This window comes from Dermochelys coriacea, chromosome 7 (genome assembly GCF_009764565.3).
Source record: "Dermochelys coriacea isolate rDerCor1 chromosome 7, rDerCor1.pri.v4, whole genome shotgun sequence".
NCBI lineage: Eukaryota > Metazoa > Chordata > Testudines > Dermochelyidae > Dermochelys > Dermochelys coriacea.
Window position 1 is genome coordinate 27,084,205 of NC_050074.1, and position 23,832 is coordinate 27,108,036.

Sequence of the window (23,832 nt, forward strand, 5' to 3'; positions counted from 1 at the left end):
AGCCTCAAAAACCTCAAAGCCTCTTTGTCCTTGTCAGTTGCAAATATGGCTCTATCCAGAGTGGCCCAATTCCAAGACATTTAGGGCCTGATTTTCCAACCTATGAATGGCTAACTTCATGCACAAAAATGTATGTGCAATTCTTTGCCTTGTTTGTACATGACATTACAGTAATTGCATGTGCAAATTGGGTAATTGTGTTCACAAATGATCAGAAACATATTTGGCCATTTGCAGGTACAATTACTTGATTTGTGCATATATTTATGGTAACTGCAAACACAAGTTAAGCTCACATTTTGGTGCATATTATGGTGTAAACATATGTCAGGGAAAAACCAGGCATAAACAGCAAAATTAATTTCCTCCCTACAGAATGGCAGTTTTAGGGAATGCATTTAGGAGGAATACTTTTCCTTTTCCCTGGAAGTTACTCCCAATTCTTTTTTTTTTTTTTTTTTTTTTTTTTTACAAGATGTGTGAAGCATTCTGCTTGTTTTGGCAATGCTGTCTGCTCACAAATAGCATGGGTTATATTTTCTTTCCAAGTGTTGTTAGTGATCAACAGGAGTCCTGAATTGTACAGAATTACCAGGGCTTAAAGGCATTTCAGCCCAGAAACACACAAAAAGGAGAGGCACATTTCTGTAAGTGAATACATTTTCTTTTAGCAGGTTATTCACTTAACCACCAATAAATTTAATCCTCTCTGATTCTCAGAGGCGACCTTTTCCTTTTCAGTCTTCATCTCCTACAAAAAACATAAATTCAGCATTCAAAAGAATGTGGAGTCTACATAGCTTGACAAAATCATTGACAAGGTTACTTGAAAGAAATACAGTAAAAGGGGGGTCTGTAGACTCACTGTAAAAAGTAGCTCAAGGTCTGTAGCCACTGATGTTTTATCTCACAATTAAAGTATTCCCATTTTGTTCTATCTCTTCATTAGAAGAGTGTTTATTTGTAAGCCAGGAAGCCATTTTATCAGTAATGTTGAGTCATAACCCTTGTAATGTTCTAATTTTATTTTAGTACAAGTCAAATCATATTGCTGAGTTTGGCAATCCTTTCATCATTTTCACTGGTCTGCATGCTAGCTCTGCAGAATTTAGTGGAGGAGGACAGTTTTATTTGAATGTTGATAATCTCTGTTATACTTACACCTCTCCTGAAAACTGGACTCTGTCAGAGAGTCTTTTGTAGCCTATGGTGACAGGAAGATCAACAGAAAGAAGTTGCTCCGTTAACCTCTGAAATAATGAAATTGTTTTGCAGCAAGTCAGCACTCATGCTGCCAATTTATTATCATTTAGGAAGAAGTGAAATTACTTCAAGCCATTCTATTATCCAGTTATTCTGATAAATAAACAAATTGCTAATGTCCAAATGTAACAATCAGCCATGTGGGATGTTTAACAGTGAAGAATATGCTGCTAATATGTCTCCTTGTATAAGTAAAATGGTAAGTATCCAACTAGAGCAAAACATGGTACAGCTTACTTTTAATTTTTACACATATCAAATATACAGAATTAGAACTAGTTTGACAGATATGCAAACATTATTTACATACAAATGTAGAAGTGTTAAAGATGGACCAAAGCAAAAACCGCAGAACCAATCCCCTTCTAATGTCAAGAGATTTGAATTCAAAGCTCCAGCTCTTTAGTTCTGTTTTCTTGTCAGATCAAATGTATAAGGGACCTACTTTTTGTTTCTGATTCAGATGCAGCCAGAAAGTCCTGAGAACAGATTTTGGCCTAAAATGATTAAAATCTTGCAAGATTGTGTGGTCTCATGAGATTTCCACCATATAGAATCAATTTTTTGTGCGAATGGCTTGTGGAGAAAACAACACAACCCCCTCCCACACCATATCAATACATAGACACATGTATACACCGCAAAACTGCCATGAATATACACTCTATTTTTCTTGACACTAGCCACTATGCCCATAGATCTTGGGATCTATGGATTTTGTTTGATCATTTTTTTTTCCTGAGAAGAGCAGGAATAATTTACATGGCTGACTTTTTATAAGGACAAACAATGTAAGCATTTTTTCATATAAAATATCCAGGTGGCCAGATATCCATATCACTTATTCCTCTTCCCCATGGAGGACATGTGGAGTGATTTATCCACAGCTTTACAGAAGAAGCAGTCAGGGTGGCCAGCTAACTGCAATGTGCTCATGCTGCTGCCTGCAGGATTTGTGGTGTATACATATGTATGTTGATAGCCAGAATTTGGTGAAAACAGTTTGCATGGGTGTATTGAGTGTTGGCATTTTGGGACTATAACAATAATACTTTACATGTATAGCGCTTGGCCTAAAGCCTACTGAGATCATTGGAAAGACTTTGGTTGACATCAGTGGGCTTTGGTTGGGATCTATAGAGCAGTCAAAGCACTTTGCAAAGCCAGGTAAGTATTATCCGTGTTTTATAAGTGGTTACACTGAGAAAAAATGGGTTGAGTGCCAGGATCTCACACCAAGTTAGTAATCGGACTCTTTCATACCCTCTGCTCTAATCAACAGCCCGTGCTACCTTTTCCGTCACTCTTACTCATGCTCAGTGCAATGGGCTGCATTCTCTGAACTTCTCCATTCCCTTCGCACCGTCAGAACAGCTTGATCTCCCTGCTTGGTATTTTCCTTCATGAGGAATGTCAGTTAGGTACAGAGCCAGTGTAGCCAGCCACCTTCTCTACAGTCCCCTGCATAGAAGTAAGTAATGGTTGTGGCGAGTGCACACTTTACTACAGCTTATAAAGCCACCTGATTATATCCCTCCCTGAGGTCCATGTCCAGTCTTCCTGATTTAGAGCAGCCCCTTGGCTAGTCTAATCTCTGCCAGGGTCATCATAGAATTGCCCCCAGAATCGGGGGCCATAACTGGCTCCTATGTACTGCCCACAGCTGCATCCAGAATGTGGTCCTATATCCTTTCCCTTCCCTTCTCCTCCCTCATTCCCATCACTCTTAATGCTTAAGCTGTAATTAACCTAGCGTCTTTCCTCCCTAGACTGTTTGGCTGGAAGTGTACACCTACCAGGATAGAGCAAAAGGACATTGTACTAGTAACTTCCTTGACACACCATGGTCAGCTTTTTCAGCTGTTCTCATTTAGGCGTGGATGACAATACCACTTCCAGCTGAGGCACAGATTGAAGACAGTGTGGAACTGTGCTACTGTGAGAAAACTCTGCTGGGCAAGTGCACAGCTAGAGTTCTTGTACTGTGCCACATTCCTGTAAAAAAATAATTTAGAGATGGAGAGGAACAGGGTAGCGTGTAGCTCCGCCATCCTCACAGCTTGTAGTGTCCGTAGAGCATTCTAACTGTGTATTCGTTCTTGTTTTCAGCGTTCAGAGTTTTCTCCAGGACATGTCAACGTCACTGGCTGAAAAGCATAAACTGAAAAGTTCTCAAGAAGCCTTAGCAGCACTACGACTAGTTGGTTCTGAGTTGCTGCTCCTCTTCCCTCTTCCAGTCCTGGGAGAGATTAGAAACCTAAATGGTTTCCAAATATTTCCAAACATAATCAACTCTCAGTGGACCAATATTGTTTCAACATTCTCGCTCTTTTCTCCCTCTTATAACCCCTCTTGTGTTCAAATATTAATAGCATGTATAAAACCAACTATATACTCTGTCTATGTGCATGCATATATATATGTAGACAAAGGGAATATATGATGTGTGGTATAGTATAAAGGTTTTGTTGGCATGAGCATGGGATGACTGCATTACAAGTGGTGAAGATATTTTCATTTAGCACAAAAATGTTTTATCCCTTATATATCTTTTTGAAAAACAAACAAAACAGAGAGGATTAGGGATTGTTGAATTTCAGTTTGTAAATTCAACACTATTTGGTATTGGCTCATAGCTGTCATTATTTTACATGATTTAACAATTCAATTTTCAGGAGAATAAAATCATAACTTCTTTTCCCCTATGTTTAGCTAAAACAAGCCATTAAAGAATGTAAAATATATCATTTTATTGGCACTGACTTACAAGTGAGTTAGTGAACTTTTTTACATTTTCAACTAAAATTAGATTCTAACCTTCAAAAAAATTTATGACAGTTGCTGCTCCTTGTGGCTTAAATGTTGACATATAATTAATTTAGGATTTCTTCACAAGCTTTCCTGTCTAGGTTTGTACCTGTCACAAAAATATCCTTGAAAGTTTATCTAACAGCAGGAGCACCAAGCAAGTCCATTGAAAGTAAGCAGAGCAGTTTACTTTCAGCTCAGAACAGGATGGAATAAAGATGGGAAAAGTGCACTGTTTTATTCAGTGTATTTACAAAATCCCAACATAGGTTGATACTGTCATAATATTGACAAATGTAGATTGTGTCAACCACCATTAGTAGTTAATTGCATTCTACAAAGATAGACACTGGTGCATAGCTGAATATTCTAAATCATTATGCACAAACTGCTTTAATATTATTTAGAATTATTGTTTAAACTCATTTTCATTAAAATGTTCCCTTGTGAATAATTCCAATTCTTTATCTTGTTAAATAATTTAAATAAGACTCTGATTAGGGAAGTTTTCCTATAGACACATAATCAACTCTGGTCTCTGGCTATGGCAGATCTCCAAGAAGCCAGAAAGGGAAATTCGGTCTTGAGTGGCTTCCCTCTCCACTCCCATTACTGGAGGATGGGAGGGAGGTTTCAATTGGGTTGTGAGTTGCTGCTCCTCTCCCCTCTTCCAGTCCTGGAAGAGATCAGGTCCTAAATGGTTTTCTAACCTGGAAAATAATTTAACTGTTTTAGCTGGCTGAATTTTCTATGAACCCCTATTAAACAATTTATGTTGATTATAGTGTCACTTTGCAAAACTGTAAGACCCATCCCTTGAGGCATTTAAAATAAAACTGTACAAAACATTAGAAAGTATTTTGTGGGAAATAATCCTGCAGAGGCAGTGAGAGGGCTGGACTGTTGCTGCTACTTTTCCTTCTCTATTTTTGTGACTCTGTGGGTTGAAAATACAGCTACTTACCTACACTATCTTTGGTTCTTGAGCTGCTGCTAAGAAGCTACTCCTGATTCAATCAAATGCTTCTGCCTATAAAGCAATGGATAAGCTGTGGCTAGGGATGTAAAGTACAAATAATGATTTGTTTTAAAATCACAAATAGCTTTGGAGAACCTCAGCTAGATTGGAGTTGGTTTGGTTTGGAATGGATAAGCATCTGCACCAAAATGTCTTCCCATCCACAACTGCAGTGCAGCCTTCTTCCACACACCTTATGTTCTAGACCACATAATCTCTCCTCATAACCTCAGAAATGAATTGCATGCTCCAGCAATGTCTCTGTTGATTCCTGCCATCTTTTCTTTCAGTTATGCCATTTTCTGGTGTAGAAAGTAGGCTGAGGAATATGAAAGCTGGGGAAAGAGGTATTAAAAAACACAGTCTTTGAAGGTTAGAGATGGGTGCTGGTAAGGAGGTGAGATCTTTTTAACCTACACTAGTCCTCAACATGTAAGTTTCTGGCTCAATTCAGAGCAAGGGGAAAAGGCTGATAAACATTCTAATATTATAAAATCTTGTGGCCCCTTCCTGAATCAAAGGGACCAGCATGCACAAGGCATTGAACTTTGGTTGAATCAACCAACCTTTCATGTAACCTGTGTCAGAATTAGTGTCTGTGGGAAAGGGATTCAAAAGCAGCCAAGAGAAATAGGAGCATAAGTCCCATTGACTTTCCTGGGAGTCCCTATGAAGCTAACAGAAGTAGCAAAGTGTGGGCTGTATTATCTCTATTATAATTTCACAGGTTTGTCTTCAGGAATTAACTTCCACTGATGTTTCGCCATTTAAAATTGAGTGCCCTGTGGATGCACAATAAAGGTCTCTCTCTTCTTACTCTTTTATTTAAACTGACGCTCTGCTGACTTCAAAGATATCTTTGTGACTCACCTCCATGATGACTCTCTTCATTCCTGTAGTATGCAAGTAAAGTAGATGGTGATGGTAATTCTGAGTTGTCACAATGCCACCACTTGAAAATGAGTTCTTCATAGGCTGACATCCAACATGGATACAGCAGTAAAAGCACTATTAAGGGGAAGGGGGAGAAAAGAAAGGTGCTTGGAAAGGAGCACAACTGAAACAAAAGGGAAAATAGGGGTGGTTAGCTCCAGGCTCCAGCCACAGTTGGAATGGGAGAACAACCAGGGAAAAGAAAATGAGCTAGAGGGGAAAGAAGTTGTTGTGGGATAAAAATACTAACCAGTGCAATTGTGTTGGGTTGTTCTGGTTATTTTTTGTTATTTGTCAGGTCACAACCACAAAATCAGTGCAGTTTTTAGATTAGTTTCATTTGTAATATACCAAATGTGTAGTAACATGCCAAGTAGAAATTGTTTGCATTTTTAATAGTGCCCTTTGTTATACTGTATTACTATTTAAACATTGAAATTCATGGATATAGAGCTGTATATTTACATGGTGCTTTACAGTCACATAGCAAACTTTGTTACCTGCCTTTGAGAACTTGTAGTCTAAGGCCCTGATCCTGTACACTCTTACACATGCTTACCGTTAAGTACATGAATAGTCCTGTAAACCTCAGTAGGACTATTCACATGCTTTAAATTAAGAACACCTGTAAATCTTTGCAGGATTGTGGCCTAAGGTCTCGTTAAAAAAAATTGGTTGTCTCTATTTTACGTTTTCCTTTCTTACTGCATCAATGCTTCTTGTAAAGACTTGTCAGTGACTCCATGATATATCCTTACCCATGCTCTGTAAGTGCCCCATCGTAGAAAGATAGTCTCTAAGGCCCCAATTCAGGAAAGCATCACTGTTCAGAAAGGGTACTTAAGCATATTTTTAATTTTAAGTGCATGTTTAAATCCCGTTGAAGTCAAAACATTAAAGCATGTTCATAAGTGTTCACCTGAATTGGACCTTAAGTCTTCCTGATCCTGTACTGAAAACTGCATGGGCAGACCTGAAGAGTAGAGCAGCTCATAGCATTGGGGCCTAAAGTATTAAGTGTTGCATAATTAGCCCACATAGGTTAGATTTCAAATTGTTGCATGCTGTTTGGATTGGTATTTGAAAAGTAAGAAGTAGCTTCTCGTGTTCAGGCAGCATGGTAATGTTCTATCAGTTCTAAGAGCTAGTACAGCTAGCTGGTCCAGCTTTAAAACAACAAATCATATTAGCATTTCAAAGAATTGCATCTTTCCTCTAGAAATTAAAATAAGATATCACTTTAACTATCAAGCTTTAGGCATAAATGAACAGTTTCCTTTGATAAGCCGTGTGAAAAAATATATTATTTACGAATCTCTGAAAGAGAAGAAGGTGAAACTATATTTTGTTTAATGCAAGAACAGGCTTACCATATGTAATACATCTCTAAATTACTTTGAAGGTGTTTTCATTTGCTTCATAATTAGAATTATTTATCTTGCAATAAAATAAGCATATAATGCAACAAAAGCTGTTGATTAATTGCAAATAAATCACATGATTAACTCCAAAAATTAATCACAACTAAAAAAATTAATTGTGATTAATCACAGTTTTAATTTCACTGTTGAGTAATAGAATACCAATTGAAATGTATTAAATATTTTGAATGTTTTTCTACATTTTCATATACATTGTATTCTGTGTTATAATTGAAATTGAAGTGTATATTATTTTTGCTTACAAATATTTGCACTGTAAAAATGATAAACAAATGAAATAGTAATTTTCAGTTCACCTCATTCAAGTACTGTAGTGCAATCTCTTTGTCGTGAAAGTGCAACTTACAAATGTAGATTTATTTTTGTTACACAACTGCACTCAGAACCAAAACAATGTAAAACTTCAGAGCCTACAAGTCCACTCAGTCCTACTTCTTGTTCAGTCAATCGCTAAGACAAACAAGTTTGTTTACATTTAAGGGAGATATGCTGCCCTCTTCTTATTTACAATGTCACCAGAAAGTGAGAACAAGCATTTTCATGGCACATTTGTAGCCGGCATTACAAGGTATTTATGTGCCAGATATGCTAAACATTTATATGCCCCTTCATGCTTTGGCTACTGTTCCAGAGGACATTCTTCCATGCTGATGACACTCAGTAAAAAAATAAGCATTAATTAAATTTCTGACTAAATGCCTTGGGGGAGAATTGTTTGTCCCCTGCTCTGTTTCACCTGCTTTCTGCCATATATTTCCTGTTATAGCACCTCGGATGATGACCCAGCACATGTTGTTCATTTTAAGAATACTTTCACTGCAGATTTCACAAAATGCAAAGAAGGTACCAATATGAGATACCAATGAAGATAGCTACAGCAGTCGACCCAAGGTTTAAGAATCTGAAGTGCCTTCCAAAATCTGAGAGGGACAAGGTGTGGAGCTTACTTTCAGAAGTCTTAAAACAGCAGCACTCCGATGAAGAAACTACAGAACCTGAACCACCAAAAAAATCAACTTTCTGCTGGTGGCATCTGACTCAGATAATGAAAATGAACATGCGTGAGGCTGCACTGCTTTGGATTGTTATCGAGCAGAGCCCATCATCAACATGGACACATGTCTCCTGGAATGGTGGTTGAAGCATGAAGGGACATATGAATCTTTAGCGCATCTGGCACATAAAGATCTTGTGACACCAGCTACAACAGTGCCATGAGAACACCTGTTCTCACTTTCAGGTGAACAAGAAGCGGGTAGCATTACCTCCTGAAAATGTAAACAAACTTGTTTGTCTGAGCGATTGGCTGAACAAGAAGTAGGACTGAGTGGACTTGCAAACTATAATTTTACATTGTTTTATTTTTGAATGCAAGGGTTTTTTTGTACATAATTCTAAATTTGTAAGTTCAATTTTCATGATAAAGAGATTGCACTACAGTACTTGTATTAGGTGAATTGAAAAATAATATTTATTTCGTGTTTTTTTACATTGCAAATACTTATAATCAAAAATAAATATAAAGTGAGCACTGTACACTTTGTATTCTGTGTTGTAATTGAAATCAGTATATTTGAAAATGTAGAAAACATCCAAAATATTTAAATAAATGGTATTCTATTATTATTTAAGAGTGTGATTAATCATGATTAATTTTTTTAATCATGCGATTAATTTTTTAATCACTTGACAACCCTAATTGCAACACACTACAACAACCAAGTGATGGTTTCAGATTTTAATAACTTCCATTTGAGCAGTACATGACTAATAGCTAACAGAATGCACTAGTAAAACAGTGTGCTAATAATTTGTTTAAATCTCACAAAAAAAACCCAACAACGAGGGCTTGTCTATGCTGTGTGGCAAACTGTGCCAGAGGGGATTTGTAAAGTACACTAATGTGATACACTCTAATTGTCCTATACAGACCTTGCTGGTGTGTTTTAAAAGGTATCTATTTTGTATTAACATAGCCCTGTATCTTAACGTGAATTAGCTACCTTTCAGAGCATGCCAGCAGGGTCTACATTGGGCAGTTGGTGCTCAACATGTTAGAGCACTCCTCTCTAGTGTGCTTAGCCGGTGCTGTATAGACAAGCCAACTGTGTGACTAGAGGCATAACTGTCAGTATGAATATGCATGTCCAAGGAACAAGGTTGTCAAGCTCATTAGCTTACACAAAACTTTAAAAATAAACAAACTTTGCTTTTGCCCCCCTGTGTGATTGGAAAAAACATGTGCATGTCATCTCAGGCTAGATGTACTTGTATTAAATCAAATAACAAAGTGGCTACCAGACCAAAAATGATAATCCCAGCAATTCTCTGCCAATTCACAGGAGCTATCAGGTCCAAGAACACCACTCTGTGCCCAGCATTTCCAAGAAGACATGTCCTCCCAAGCCAAGAATCCAGCCTTTTCCTCAGGGGAAAGAAACAGGCCCACACATGAAGTACTTCAAATTTGTGTTCCATCTTAACATGTGTCCACACACTTGATCCAGGCACAAAACTAGCTCCCTTGCATCCCTGCTCTGTGCTTATGATCCTTTTGCATTGAATCTCCAACCACTAGCATGAGGCACTTCAGCACAACAAAAATGTAGTGACCAATATGCTTCCAGGAGCAAGGCACCGTGAAACCCACGGTAACCTGAGTTAGCTAAACGCAACTCCAGACAGTTTTCACTGTTCACTATCAGCTGACTCTTGCAGGGGAAACTAGAACAAACTTCTCAGTGCCAGGCCAATATACATGGGAGTATTCCCTTCTAATCCCCAACTTGCTATCAGCAATTCTCGGCGTGACAGAAAAGGTAAATCCCACAAAACTGGAGATTCCAGAGCCCATCAACCAATGGATTTCCATAGCTATGACCTAACTCAGATCAGGCCAACTACCAAGAACTCAAAATGGGGGATGGGAGGGAAAGCTATTCTTTCTTCAGTGGTAGCTGACAAAGAATGTGCTTTGCTCCTGCCAGCAGCTTTGTGTCTGTTTGGAAGGTAGCTGGCTACTCCCATGAAATAGTAGGATCAGAATCTACTAGTCATACTGCATGGGGTTGCATATTCACCAGCAGCTAAATGATGTTAAGTGACCATATTTTAAAGTGTAAAGCCTATCACCTCATCTGTGCAGGGGTGGGATGAGGGTGTCAGGGAAATATGCATAGACCAAGAGAAATTTCCTACTCCCTCTCAGCCAAGCAGCTCCCTTCTCCTCCTCCTCCTGCTTCGCCACAGCCCTGTGGATTTAAGTCTAAATATGGGGAGTGTTAGGCTCGAGGACTCATACAGTGGGGGTAGACAGTCTCCAAGAGGCCTTGAGATGGGCCAAAAGCAGGCTGTCAATTTACAACAGGTTTGGTGGGCAAGGAATTTTTGAGCACTCAGCCAGCTGTCATTTCCACCATCTACGCTAGCCAGTGGCTCCTTCAGGTGACAGGCCTGCCGGAGTTTAGAAAAATGGGATCAAACACTCATTTTTGAGAACCCTCCCAGTATCCAGGAACACATAGTCACCCTAACTGGCAAGGAGTAGAAACTTCCACCTTTCACAGAGTGCACCGAAAAGCCTAATCCTGTGGAGGGAGGATCACCATTTTAAAATGTGTGTGTGTTATACATATCGCCTAGCTTAAATGACTTGCCTAGGATTTTTTTCTTTTAAATCTTGCCCTAAATCTGTCTTGATCATATAGATATCTCATTTGTTTAAGTGTGTTCAGCATTTAGAGCTCATTTCACGTTCTCTGGGGTTTTTTTGAATGAGAGGTATTTTGCATATCTTTTTGCCAGACTTCTGAGGAGCGTGGATTTAATTATAGTGAGTGTCAGTGAATGGGATTGACCCCAAATGAGATTTTACTGGGTTCATGCCATCTGTTTTCATTTTTTCCATGAATTCCTAATAACAAAGAGATTGCTCTAACTAATGACAATTTTCTCTTTTAAAAGGAAATAACATCACTCAGGGCTTTTGGTTGGTTTTTTTTTTAAAGCATGCAGTAAGTTGAAATTAAAATACAGTTAACAAAATGCAAAAATACATCCAACCTCCATCTGCCAAAAATAAGCAGTTTGAAAACAGATTTCACATCCCAGACAATGACGACTGTGTTTATAGCATGGTTCTGTTGCCTTACTTCATTCTGCTATCACTGCGAGCTTGCACCCTGTGTTTAGAAATAAAACAAAAACACATTGAACTTGCTGAACTAGCTGTTGCCACACTGCAACTCTAATGGGCTTAGTGACCACAACCTACAGGGGCCAGAATGTGTCAACAGCAAAAGGGCCAACCTCAATCACTGTCTGTGCTGTAGAGTTGTTACATGTTTAATTCTTTGCAGCTTAGTTCTCCTGCTGTTTTGGCTGCTCAGAATCAAGGCTCATATATTGCAGCAGCCTTCTCTGCCTCATGTAATGCCACAAAGGTCCCAGCAGGAGATCTTTCAGAAGAGCAGACAAGCCACAAGCCAGGGCAAGCAGGGCATCACAACTTCCTAATAAGATGACTTATTAGATTGGGGGCTTGACACAGCTTTTATTTAACCACTTCATTTGTCAGCCACCGAAAGTTTGAATTGTCTCTAACTCTGAAACAAAACAAATGGTTTGTCGATTTGTGTCCTCCGCTTCATCTATAAATAGACCACACAATTCTGATGTCATCATTTATTATCATAATTATATATTAAGTTTTCCCTTACTATCTGATATCCAATCACATGGTAATTTATATTAAATAGATGTACTCCTGTGGGATGGGTCACTGCTAATTCAGGACTTTGAGTATGGTTATAGAAGGCTAATAGCGAAGTGGTTAAATTACTGAAAGTGCCGGAACAGATTCCTGCCTGCACATGTATAGACCTAAGGCAGTGCCTGCTGTTTGGGAGTAAAAGAGAGCACTTGCCTTGTCCCAGGTGGCGGACGGGCAAACCATGTTATTAAGAAGCAGAGATTGCAAAACCTTGATCTTCAGACAAGGCCTCTAATTAGTCCCTAGCAGGAGAATAAATGGCATTCCACATCAGCAAGGATGAAAAAGGCTCCATCAAATTTCATTGGGTGATCTCTACTATTGCCAGTTTTTAGGATCACGTTGGGACCTCTGTCGTTTGAGCCACTTCATGAGTCAATATTTCTGCTCATTTAAAATGTTAGCAAATGTCCTGTTTCAAACTTTGCACCTTGGGGGAGACATTGGCATCCTGACAAATAGCTTTGTGCCCTAGTGACTAGTCCTTTCTCCTTCTCTGAGCCTGATCCAAAGCCCATTGACATCAAAGGCAGTTTGTCCACAGACTTCAGTAAACTTTGATTCAGGCCCTGTGAGAACATATTTTGAATTGATTCTTAATGGAGTTCCTGTGATCTCCTTTTTATTTCAATGTGGAAATTACACACTGAAGAATATGTTTTAAATTTTGGCATAGTTCTGATTAGCGTTGTTTTTGCACCAGACTTGTTTTTATAAAAAAGTATCTATTAAAAAAAAATCTATCAAGTAACATCAGTGTCCTAACTTTGATTTATAAACATTCCTAGTAGAGTAAGCATCCTTGTCTAAATAGTCTCAAGGCTCACAAACTTCATCTAGTTCTATCATATAATGGTACAGTAGTTTTCAAGGACTCTCATTGCCCAGATGATTTGGAACAATTTGATTTTATTCATTCCTATGGTATCTGCTGTTGTTCGTATCTCAGGTTAGCAATTCATAAAATAGAATCATAAGACTGGAAGTTTCAGAGTAGCAGCCGTGTTAGTCTGTATTCGCAAAAAGAAAAGGAGTACTTGTGGCACCTTAGAGACTAACAAATTTATTAGAGCATAAGCTTTCGTGAGCTACAGCTCACTTCATCGGATGCATTTGGTGGAAAAAACAGAGGAGAGATTTATATACACACACACAGAGAACATGAAACAATGGGTTTATCATACACACTGTAAGGAGAGTGATCACTTAAGATAAGCCATCACCAACAGCAGGGGGGGGAAGGAGGAAAACCTTTCATGGTGACAAGCAGGTAGGCTAATTCCAGCAGTTAACAAGAATATCAGAGGAACAGTGGGGGGTGGGGTGGGAGGGAGAAATACCATGGGGAAATAGTTTTACTTTGTGTAATGACTCATCCATTCCCAGTCTCTATTCAAGCCTAAGTTAATTGTATCCAGTTTGCAAATTAATTCCAATTCAGCAGTCTCTCGTTGGAGTCTGTTTTTGAAGCTTTTTTGTTGAAGTATAGCCACTCTTAGGTCTGTGATCGAGTGACCAGAGAGATTGAAGTGTTCTCCAACTGGTTTTTGAATGTTATAATTCTTGACGTCTGATTTGTGTCCATTCATTCTTTTACGTAGAGACTGTCCAGTTTGGCCAATGTACATGGCAGAGGGGCATTGCTGGCACATGATGGCATATATCACATTGGTAGATGCGCAGGTGAACGAGCCTCTGATAGTGTGGCTGATGTGATTAGGCCCTATGATGGTATCCCCTGACTGGAAGGGACCTCAAGAGAAATTCTTGTCCAGTCCCCTGCATCAAGGCAGAACTAAGTATTATCTAGAGCATCCATGACAGGTGTTTGTCTAACCTGCTCTTAAAAATCTTCAGTGATGGAGATTCTGCAATCTCCCTATGCAATTTATTACAGTGCTTAACTACCTTGACAGGAAGTTTTTCTTAATGTCCAGCCTAAACCACCTTTGCTGCAATTTAAGCCCATTGCTTCTTGTCCTACCCTCAGAGACTATAGAGAACAATTTTTCTCCCTCTTCCTTGTAACAATCTTTTATATACTTGAAAACAGTTATCATGTCTCCCCTTAGTCTTCTCTTCTCCAAACTAAACATATTTGATTCATATTTAGCTTGTGATCCACTATGACTCCCAGATCCGTTTCGCAGTACTCCTTCCTAAGCAATCATTTCCCATTTTGTATGTGTGCAATTGATTTTTCCTTCCTAAGCGGAGTACTTTGCATTTGTCCTTATTGAATTTCATCCTATTTACTTCAGACCATTTCTCCAGTTTGTACAGATCATTTTGAATTTTAATCCTATCCTCCAAAGCACTTGCAACCCCTCCCAGCTTGGTATTGGCCACAAACTTTATAAGTGTACTCTCTATGCCATTATCTAAATCATTGATGAAGATATTGAACAGAACTGGACCCAGAACTGATCCCTGCAGGACCCCACTTGATATGCCCTTCCAGCTTGACTGTGAACCACTGATAACTATTCTCTGGAAACAGTTTTCCAACCAGTTATGCAACCACTTTACAGTAGATCCATCTAGGTTGTATGTTCTTAGTTTGTTTGTGAGAAGCTCATGCGAGACAGTATCAAAAGCCTTACTAAAGTCAACATTTACCACATCTCCCACTTCCCTCCATCCACAACTCTGTCAAAGAAAGCTGTTAGGGTAGTTTGACAATTCTGGCATTATAGGAATCTGGAAAATTCATCAGATCTATGCAGGAATTCAGCCAGTTCTAGATCTTTTTGTGCAGATTAACTTTATTGTGTAAAGAATTTAAAACATAAATAATAAAATGTGCTCATTTCTGAATTACCCTTCCAGAAAATGAACAAAGTCCTTTCTTTAAAAGTATTGATTTTATAGATAATTATTGTGAATCACTAAATATTTATACCTGCATTGTCTTACTTCACTCTATCTACTTTTATTTGGAAACTTCAAAAAGGATAGTTTATCTCATACTTTTACTATTTTAAGATTTACTGTAAATAATCTGTAAAGCAAAGTATAGTAAGAGGAAGAATGAATCTGTTTTAACAATTTAATGATAGTCTCTAAAGTCTAAGAAACTTCAGAATGATCTCTTCTAAAGAAATTATCATTATTCAGGAATATTTAATGTTACCATGAAGAAGAGAGTAAGTTATTAAGATTTAAATCGTTTAAACAGGGTTTGGGGTGTTTGTTTTATTTTTGCTGTACTATGACTAAACGGTGCTCATTTTGCCTACATGTACCCAAGTGTTGTCAGACAATAGCAAAACTAACAGGTGTCATTTCCTCTACATGGAATTTTTAAGAATGACTAAAATTTGCTCTCCTGAAAGCAGGGTGTTTTGTTTTCTGGATAGAATATGCAGTGCTCAGTTTACAATTTGATGCAAGAAACTTCCTTCTGCATTATTTTAACCTGTATGTTTTATTGATTTGAGAGTTAAGAAATTGTATGCCAAAACTTTGGTTATTGTAACTAGTTCTAAACAAGAAAAACTAACATCAGTTTTGACAACAAACAAAACCTGTTTTTGTTCTATCAGTTATGTTTCAAAGAGTCTAATTTCAAACCAAACACAACTTGTGGTTATTCTGTCAGATATTTATATAGCCACTGGGGCGCCATAGTTATGCTCTGCATACATCATTGTATTTTTAAAATGTACTTAATGAACATTTTTTCTTTTCTGGTAACTACTTCATTGCCTTAAATGAATGCATTCCAATAGAATTTGTAACAAATGAGTACTTTGTGTTTGCATTAATGCCAAACACGTTTAACAAATTTTTAACAAGGAACACTGGCATAAAGCCAAACTCCTAGAGGGACACTGAAGGAATGCTATAAATTCAAACAAGATTTTACCTTTTCACTTAACTCAGCAAGTGTCTTAGGTGTCTTTGGCATCTTGGTATTGCAAGTTTTCTATTTCAGGTTGGATAAAAAATTATATTTTAATTATTTCTCCTGGTTTGGCCCTCTTTGCTACAGACTTTTAAATCCATATAGCAGTGTTTGACAAAATGATATACTCATTTAGAAACAGGCAGATCTTTATTCATTCAAAATCTTCTTTGTGGATTTGACTGTCCCCTCCCAAGAATTTGGCAGTCCAAAAGTTACAGGAACAATACAAGTCCTCAGGTTGCAGTGACAGAGGAGTTCAAATTGTAGGTAGCCTATTGTGTTCAATAATGTATTAATATAAGAAAAATGATAGTGGAGCACATTTCTATTAGATTTGCATACAAAAGCACCCAATGTTGTCCCTAGTGCTGAATTTCAAGTTTCTAAATTTTGACCATGTTTGCATCTGCACTTGAGAGGAAGGGGAAAAACAGTCCCCAAGATTCTCATTGATCTAAAATGCAGGATTGCACTGAAGTCATGAGCAGATTCTTAGCTGAATCTAACCACAGTTTTTCAGTTATGCCCACATGGTACTTGTCACTGAAGACCATGGGAATCACCTTTTTGTAATACATGCTAATATTGACAGTTACAAGTATCTGAACAAACCACATACTCACTTTTTACTTGTAACTCAGTATATGAAAGTAATCTTTTATTATGGTATATAGTTTTCATCAAATACAGAGACTGAAAAATAATAATATTTAGCACCCATCTAAGAATCTCAAAGCTCAACTCCTTGTGAGGTAGTTCTGTGTTATTTACCTTCCGATATAAGGGGATTTAAGGCATAGAAAGGTCCCAAGGTCAGATAGTGAGTCAGTGGCAGAATCAGGAATAGAATCCCATGCCATTTTTCATTACCCATCTCAATATTTCATAGTTTGCGGTTGACCACAAATACTTAAGAATGCATTTGGATCGCAATTGCATTCATATTATAATTTGGCATTCCATAACACAGTATTAAAACTGCTAGTATCAATGGTCTCTAATCCTATTTTTGAATTATTACTGTTTTGGTTAGTTGCTTAGAGCAAGAAAAGTAAATTATTTAACATAATCTGTTAGTACTTTGATCATAATAATAAATAAACCTTCACTAGGAATACAGGGAATTCATTCTGACAACATTTCTAAAGATGTTAAGTCATAATGCAGATGTCTTCTAATAGATTGTTAAGGAGCAGAAATGGCCCTACTGGATTTTGATTAATGATAGCTTTGTAGTACCAACATTTGGTTAGATACCAATTTTCTAACAATAACTGGCTATTTTCTCTCTCTCACTCACTAATGACCATATCAGTTGTTGGTCTTTTATGCTGGTACAATGTGTAACAGGTTAGAAGAGGGCAATTTAAGGCTATGTGAATGAGTATCTGTTTTTGTATGTGGGTGCTTGTTGCAAACATTTGGAAAGCATATGGAACATAATGGACATTAACCCAGATGTCAAAAATAGCTTGCATTTTACTACCGTTATTAAACAGTTTCCCCTTTAACCCCTTTGTGTTTACCCTCTCTGCAAATAACCACTGAAAGGAAAGGACTGGAGGCAGAAACTAGTAATCAGGCAGGTGTCTTTATCCAAAAGAAAAATATTCTGAAAATACATTATGAGCAATCACACTTTTTATATCTTCAGATCCCTGTGTAATTTTCATTCAGTGATATCTAACTGACATTCCGAGGTGCTGAGCACTTGTAGCTCCCATTGACATCACTCGGAGTTCTGGGTGCTGAACACTTCTGAATATCAGGTCCAATATATCTAGCCAAATCTTAGGTTTGTATTTTTTTCAGTGTAGGCTGTGTACTGCATTGAAGAAACACAAATATAAATAATATTTACTCAGACCTAGTAGGTGTTTGACAGCAATATCCTTTTATATATTTGACTTATTTGAAAAATTTTTTGTGCATTTCCCATGTGTGGTGTACTTCCAATAATCTAGTTTCCTGAAGAATGGATTGGTTGATTAAGTGGGTGGAGTTTTATCCAGGAGTTCTGTTATTGTACGTCAAACCCTAAATGAAAAGTAGGAAAATGGACTTCAGAGAGATTGTATTTTGCCTTTGCAAAAAGAAAAGGAGTACTTGTGGCACCTTAGAGACTAACAAATTTATTAGAGCATAAGCTTTCGTGAGCTACAGCTTGAAGTGAGCTGTAGCTCACGAAAGCTTATGCTCTAATAAATTTGTTAGTCTCTAAGGTGCCACAAGTACTCCTTTTCTTTTTGCGAATACAGACTAACACGGCTGCTACTCTGAAACCTGTTATTTTGCCTTTGATTGCTTTTTCTCAGACTAGCATTGTTTGATCGGAGTTCTTTACTTTTAACGGCATAAATGAGTGTTAATTGCAAAGGTGCTTTAGCTTGTAAAATATCAAGGTATATAGAAGATTGTTTTATTCATTTCCCAACCTGTTAAAAAAATGGTGTAGACATTTTTTGTTCTAATACTTGCAGGTATGTACACTTCTCATTAATTTCCATGGGTGTTTCCTGTATCTATATATCTCTTTGGATGATTATAAAATCCTCAGTACACAAAAGAATGGGAACTATGCACAGTTCACAAAATGTAACACGTGCTCTGACTTACAGTTTTCATAAAAAGTTTGCAAAGATTTTATGTGCCAGAACTAGTAACATGATCTACTTTAGGAACTCCCTTGCTTTCCAGCTCTGCAGAAGTCGTTTTTTTTTCCTATTCAATGGCCTGATCCAAAGCCCGTTTAAGGCAGTGGGAATTTTCCTATGACTTGGATGGGCTTTGGATCAGGCCCTAAGTGTTTTAACCAAAAGAATTGTAAAAAGTTCTTGTAAGAAGATTGATAGTTCATCTGACTATAAATATATGCAGCCACCACACAGGTATGTACCTGTAAATACAGATTTCAAATTATTTGCATGTTTGTTTGTCCACAGCACTTAAGCAGTGTGGAGCTGCACTTTCAGAATAATACTGATAAAGTGTTAGCTTTTAAAAATAAAACGCCATTTTAGCCAAATAATTCTATTTACAAAACAACTTCATCATAGTCTTTTAACAGTATCAAGACCAGAAAGATGATTTGTTGAATATTATATTTTATGTCATTTTTAAACTAACATTTGGGAAACTTGTCAGTTACGTGAAAGTGAGACCAACAATTGAGAATCCTAGTAGGTAAATGCATTTGTTTTTTTTTATTCACAAACTCAATAAATTAATGTGCACATGCACTGCGGGATAATTGTTTGGTTCTCTCCCCCCCCCAACTTTCTGACATATACATGTACTGAATAAGACTGTTTGACTGCACTGTATTCAAGGCTGTTAGGCATTTTATTGTTACTTGAGTTCTGTTGTAATTACAATGAGTTGGGCCTGACCCTGCATATACTTACTACCAGATTTTGTGCCTGGTCCAAAGCCCATGGAAGGCAGTAGGAGTCTTTCCACTAACTTCCTAGGGTTGTGACTCTGGCCCATAGTGCTTATTATTTTGAGAAATCCCATTTACTTCAATAACACTACTCATACTAGTAAGTACAATTCTTGTGGGTAAGTGGTTACAGGACAAAAATGGTCATAGTGAACATTTGTATATTTTAACCTTCTATAAATCTGAGATTTGCATTTCTAAAATACCTCAATCTACTTTTTAGCAAATTGAAATGGACTTACTTTAAAATATACCGGTAAAATGTTCTGTTGTTTTCAGTACTCTCAATTTTGGAAGGTCCTGAGAGGTACTGAATACCCTGACCTGCCATGGAATTCATTAGGAATTAAGGGCCCTCAGCACCTCTTGGGGGAGAGGCGGGGGGCAGCAGCACCAGGCTCTTATTTCAAGTAGTAATTGCTTTTCTACTTGCAGGCAAATGAAAGGATCTTGCCGTCTTTCAAAATAAAGACCTTTAGGTTTGTCAGCAACTGCACCCCTTCTACTCCTAAGATCCTGTCCATTTGCATAAGACACGCAAATATGTTTAACATGTAAAAAAATCACAATATCCAGTGGTTTCTCACATCTTTGGAATTTAAAAGAAGCCCCAGTCTTTTAGATATTGCTGTACAAGTAAACAGTAGAAGAAATAAACATGGGCCTAAGTACTAGGATGACTGGCACTCTATAAATATAATAGATAGAATTTAAAGATGTCCAGATTTGAACCTAACTCACTCTCTATGTAAGCAAAATTTCTTCTCACTTCCATGAGAGCCATGACTGGGTAAGAATTGAGACTATTTGTTCTTGTCAAGCATTTTAATAATTGGAATGGTTTATTGTGTTGTTACAGTTGTCAGAGGAGCTGGAGAAAGAGGAGGAAAAAATGCAGCACTGCAGAATTAAGCTGATACTCTGTTGCAGTGGATCTCCAAATGTAACCATGACATCCTGGAGCAGATCATAGAAACAGAAGATGAATGCTGAGGTTGTTAACAGATGAAATGCTGCATAAATTGGTGTCTTCTCCATTATTTCTTGTAGTCATTATGAAGTCAGATACTCTGGATGATAATGAAGGGGACTCAATCAGAAATTATAAGAACTTCATTTCCACCTTTAATGGGCCTTATGTTCAGAATATTATTATTTAATGAAGTTCAGTTAAATAGAGTCTTTTAACCAATGCTGATTAATTGGTATTGATTTTTAATGTGTAATTCAGGTTCTGTTAGGTGCAGTATCTTCATCTGCTGATTCTGCCTAGTGTATTCTACAGTAACACTTCTAAAGTGCATTTGAGATATTAGTACACGGTTATATAATGGAGTCTGCATTAATCTTACCCCCAGTTAGAAGTGGGCTTTTCAGAAAAGTAAAAACTAAGCCTTTACCCTCCTCCGTTTTCTTATCTACTGTTACTCAAATAATCACATTTTGATAGTGTAACGAGTATTAAGCTCTGGGCCAGGTTGGAAATGAAATCAATTTTTGGTACTATTTGCTGTTGGCAAGGATTAGCCTTATGAAAATATGGTGTGTGTCTCTGACAATGCATGGGCCATCTAAATTGATCATCAATAATTTACATACCAAATTTATATATTAGTGGATGGTAAAAGCTTGAGGTATGAAAATGTACATGTGTATACATGCACACATATACAGAAGTGGATCAACCTTTTACCATCCACATGCATACAGGTATGTATTAATAAAAGCTGGGACTCATAAATATATGAAGATAAGAATGCTGTGAATACAGTATATGCATTGGGCCTCCTATAAATGAAGGACCATTTGTCATTGTTTTCTATAGTGAACAAACAGCCTCCATCATGGAGCCCAATGAATTTTCAATGTTAAACAAGAAAATATATCAGTGAATGAGGAGAAATGAAAAGCTGTCTGTATCAACAAAGAATTTGAAGTAAAGATGAATAATTTAAAGCACATGCCAGGAAAAAGAAAAATCTGAAGTCTTTCTAATGGAGTGATGAGACACAAATGAGAGTTAAATCTCTACCACTTCCTCAGAGAGAGGATCCTTACAACTTCATAACCATTTTCAGTCAGTCTGGCAAACGTGCAAATGTTCAACTGTTTTACTGATGCATCTCTCTTTTTGTCAGTGGAAGAAGTACTTCTATACTGACATGAGTGGCAATTGAATATTTGCATTATTAAAGGACAAACAATGAATTTAAGCATGGGTGGCCTTAATTCTTAGTAGTTTTTCTTTGCTGCTGTAAAAAAAGGATTCTAACGTGGTTATTCCAAAAGTCTTGCACTGAATTTAGAAAAATGTTATTTTTTAAAATCATTGGTGCAATTATCCCTGAAGTAACATCCTATGTGAGCCATACCTATATTAACCCCTTTAAAATGATTGTTGTCTAGAAAATGGTATCTTATTTAGTTGTACCATCATTTTTGGTGCAAATAAAGAGCAACTAAGTCAAGCAGGAGTCCTTCTTGATGTTTCGTCTCAGTAAATAGAATAAAATGTATAGAATTAGTATAGCATAAGTGATCCAAATTCATTCATGTTTAAAAAGTTTGTCCTTTAACTATCAATGGAATTTTAGATCTTTGTTTTCAAAACAGCAAAGCTCTTGGAGTTTATTTAGCACATATGACAAATGTTGCACTTGCAAACTCAAACATAACTAGTTTCTTGTGAAGAACTTGTTGTTACAGTAAGGGACAACCGTCTGTGTCTCTTACAATCAGGTCTTTACCTTAACTCTGCAACTGAATACTTGAAGTAGGAAATAAACTAGGGGAAAATAGGGTCATAAAAACAAAACTGTATAGTTAGATATTTATATGTATGTGCCAATTTTGTCACAGACATTATTTTAGGAGCACTTTTTGCTCCATTCATATTGTAAGAGTATTGATCTAAACTTTTATCAGGGGCTATGAGTTAGCCCCAAAAGAAAAAAATTTTGTCTAACATTTCGTTTTTTTCATTTCATGTAATATCTATGATGTTTGGAGAAAAATCCTTTCATATACTGAAATAGAATCTCGGGGTTTACAATAAACACTGTGATGTTGGGAAAATATTTTATTTCAGCAATGTTTGGTAGTTCCTCCCTCCCCCCTTCCAAATGTAACAAATTAAACCAACTTTTGGCTAACATTTAAGATAATTATTATTTTAGTGTGGAATCAGGCTTGTACTGCACATTCTTTCTTTCATTTAAATGTACAGTATGAATTTTGTATTTAATGAATTTTGTGTATCTAGTGTGCACATAACTGCACATTGACTTTCATTTGAAAGTGGGTTTAAATTTCCTTTTTCAACAGTGTTTATGAAAAGACCTCAGATGTGTTGATACAAACTATATCTGCAATGTGTGTGGGGGGAGGGTTGTGTTTTGTTTTTTTGTGTAGAGTGATGTTGGAATGTGATGTTCTGCAGCAATGGGTCAGTATTCTCTATTTACCTTAACCCCTCATTTGACAGTGCTCATGTAATATTTTTCTCAAGTGAGTGGCATGTTCTGGATTGTGATATTGATATGTGGTTAAGGACATTGATATGAAACTAAGGAATCCTTAGAAATTACCAGTGGGCATGTATTAGACAGTCATTGTAATTTAATGTCTAGTAAAAGTGTGAAGTACCAAGGTATTTAGAGATCATAACATTATTATCATATGTGTGGGAAGTACTTACTGTTGATCAGCTTGTTTCTATTCATCAAATAAACTGTTTCTTTCTGAAAATCAGTGTAGTGTCATTAAAGCTAAGTTTAATAACTATAAACAATATAAGATGTTTTCCACATGGTAAATTCATCACACTCCTCATTTCTCTAATTGCTACCATTCAAAGTAATTTATCTTCCTGTTACTGTTACACAAACTGTTTCAAAAAGGAAACAGTCTCTTAGGCCCCAATCCCACAAACACTTACACACCAGAGTAACTTTACTTATGCAAGTTAGGTATAGTTACTCATGCTAGGAAGTGTTTTCAGAATTAAGGACTTAGTGAGCAATATACTCTTTGCGTGGTTTTCTAAAACATAGTATTTTGTGTGACCTTTATAATTGCATAGAAAATTACATTTTGTTTATATACTTTACTGACCAAAAGCCATTAGGTGTGAAATTCTCTACACAGTCAGCTCCTTTTTCAGCTGCCTGGTAAGTTGTTCGCCTTTTCCATTATGTTCATTTTTTTAGAAAAGGAACTTTTGTTGGACAGGAATTTCTTACCTCA

At 37.0% G+C, this 23,832-nt stretch overlaps 1 protein-coding gene across 1 annotated transcript in view; it reads left to right on the forward strand.

Moving 5' to 3' along the window:
* ERC2 (ELKS/RAB6-interacting/CAST family member 2) overlaps positions 1 to 23,329 on the forward strand; it is an 858,283-nt gene extending 834,954 nt beyond the window's left edge. The window contains 1 exon segment of the mRNA XM_038411791.2: positions 20,447 to 23,329. The gene's annotated coding sequence lies outside the window, so the exon portion shown is untranslated.
* Positions 23,330 to 23,832: the final 503 nt, after the last annotated feature.